The sequence below is a fragment of the Athene noctua genome, unplaced genomic scaffold (assembly GCF_965140245.1).
Source record: "Athene noctua unplaced genomic scaffold, bAthNoc1.hap1.1 HAP1_HAP1_scaffold_140, whole genome shotgun sequence".
NCBI classification, from domain to species: domain Eukaryota; kingdom Metazoa; phylum Chordata; class Aves; order Strigiformes; family Strigidae; genus Athene; species Athene noctua.
Window position 1 is genome coordinate 207,501 of NW_027437613.1, and position 2,500 is coordinate 210,000.

Below are 2,500 nucleotides of genomic sequence, written 5' to 3' on the forward strand. Positions count from 1 at the left end.
TCTGGTTTATACAATTCATTTTGGCTGTCCCTGAGCAATGGTTCCTGGTACACAATCCAATCTTTCTTTTTACCTTCCTCAATCAATACATTACAAATTCTATTGTGCCTTTTGATTCTGGCATCTTGTACAATGGGACACAAGCCAATTATGTGGGCACAAGTTTCATTTTCGGCATGGCAATGACGGCAAGATTTATTATATGTCGATTGCCTACCTCTCGCTAGGAATTCTCGGGTGGGGTATACATTTGCTCTTAGTTGGAGTGCAGTGATTAGCTTTCTGTGAGGAATGCCCCTATAGTGTTCAATCCAAGAATTACTAATATTATCCTTTTCAAAATTTTCTATGCCTCGGCCTTGAGATGGCAGTTTAATCCAATTTTTGAATTCCTGATTACGCCAATTGCAAGGTTTTGGAAAAACTCTTCTTGAGGTGGGTCTCTCCCATTCTGAGTCCTCTTCACGTATTATTCCTTTGGTAACAATCATAACTGTCCCAGGGTCCCACACGGAGGGGACCTTTTCCTTATCCCCACCTGCTGAAATCCAGAGGTTTTTAAACTCTTTCTCAATGTTCTCGTTACTAACTATTTCCCGAATGGTCTCATCGGAGGACTGTGCTATTCTATGGATTCTTCTTGCTTGTACGCTGGGGATTAGGCCGGCGAGGCGAGTTAAACCTAATCCCCCATCTTTGGTGCTAGAATAAAGCACGGCATCCGCTGTACTTAGGGGAAGATGTAGCCATCTTTTAACTGTGTTCCTAACTGTTAAATCTAGTGACTCCAAGTATGTAGGTTTGGTGTCTGAATGGTCTGCCAGGTAAATGATTCTTGGGATAGTGTAAATTCTAAGCATGTCAATCTTTTGGAATGGTTTTAATGGGGACCTTTCTATTCTCTGAAGCCAATCTGTCATTTTGTCAAGTAATTTTGGTTTGGTTATACCTATCCAGGGGTCAATGTACAGTCCGAGGTATTTCTCGGTGTTGTTTGGGTGTATCATGTTGAGGGGAATGCCTTTGATAGTCCATGGGGGACAGTCATTGATGGTATATGAATCTTTTGTCGGCTTGATGTAAAAGCCGTGACATTTTTCCCCTTGTGTTTTGAGGCCTGTTAGGTCACAGAATATTCTAACAATGTCCAGGTTCTTTTGCATCCCCTCCCAGGAGCTACTTAATAATACTAGATCATCGGCAAATGCCATAGTTGTTATTTGCTTCGTGTGGTGCTGATAACCAAGACCTTCCTCTTCCAGTTTGCACAGGAGAGGATCTATAGCTAGATTGAATAGAATCGGAGACATCGGATCACCCTGCTTAACACCAATCTGAATCCTAATAGGCTCTGACTGCTCCTTCTTCATATCGATATATGTTTTGGTATTCTTGTACATGTTGGAGATGAGGTTGATGATGTGATTGTCAACCCCTTTCTGTTTCAGAACTTCTATTATGTGAACGTGGCTGACGGTGTCGAAGGCTTTGGCAATGTCGACAAATACCACTCCCAGGGGCCGTCGTTCAGTCTTTGCATGTCTTATCAATAGCTTCAGGAGTTTCAGGTTTTCAGAACATCCTGATGATCTTATAAATCCCCTCTGTCTCGGATTGATCGGGCATGCTTTTGTTATTCTCGCTGTCAGGATCCTGGAGAACAGCCTCAGGACTATCGATCCGATGGTGATTGGTCGCCAGTTGTTGATGTCGGTCTGACGCTCCTGTAAGGCTGATTTAGATATTAATACAGTTCTGCATTCCTTGATGACGTCTGGAATGGCGCCTGATAACAGCCACAGGTTGAATAGTTCCATCAGCTGTGTGTGGTCAGAATCCATCCCCACGAGGTGCCTCAGATCTAATCCGTCCGGCCCTGGGGCTGCATGCTTACTCATCTCTTTGATGTTTTTCTTGATCTCCTTGCTTGTGATCATAAGTTCGAAGGCGGTGTTGTCTGATCTGCCCCTCGAGAAGAAGCCACCTAGACCCTGGAACGATCCTGTTGTTTCCCATCTCGTTTGGAAGGTCTTGTGTAGTTCTGCCAGAGGGATGTTGCATCTCAAGGACTCCACGTCATCCAGTATGATACTGGCCAGCTTCCTTCTGTCCATTTGGAATAGGCGCTGGAACCTCAGGAACTGTCCCCTTCTCCTGGCTCTCTTCTTCATCCACTCCGTTGATGTTTTTGCAGGGTGGGCTTTTCGGGTCACCTGGTGCTTCTTCTTTTGGGTGGCCTTCGTTTCTTGAGATAGATCGAGGCGAGATGAGAAGCAGGTCTCAAATGAGTCTTCAATTAAGTCGGCCGCATTGCCATCACCATCGAGCACCTTTCTAAATGTGTCTTGAAGAATGGGCAGCTTTTCTGATGTTATCCATCTTGAAACTGTTCTCTTATACTGGGTTCTTATACCTTCTGCTATAGGGTGTTCATCAGTCTCTCCAGCTGTTTCCAGATGTTGTACCCAGTCTTGGTTATCATCTTCCACTTCCGCTGGAG

General features: G+C 44.5%; 1 pseudogene; it reads right to left on the reverse strand.

Annotated features, from left to right (window-relative positions):
* The window catches only part of LOC141955195 (28S ribosomal RNA), an 8,723-nt pseudogene that overhangs the window by 1,863 nt on the left and 4,360 nt on the right, over positions 1–2,500 (reverse strand).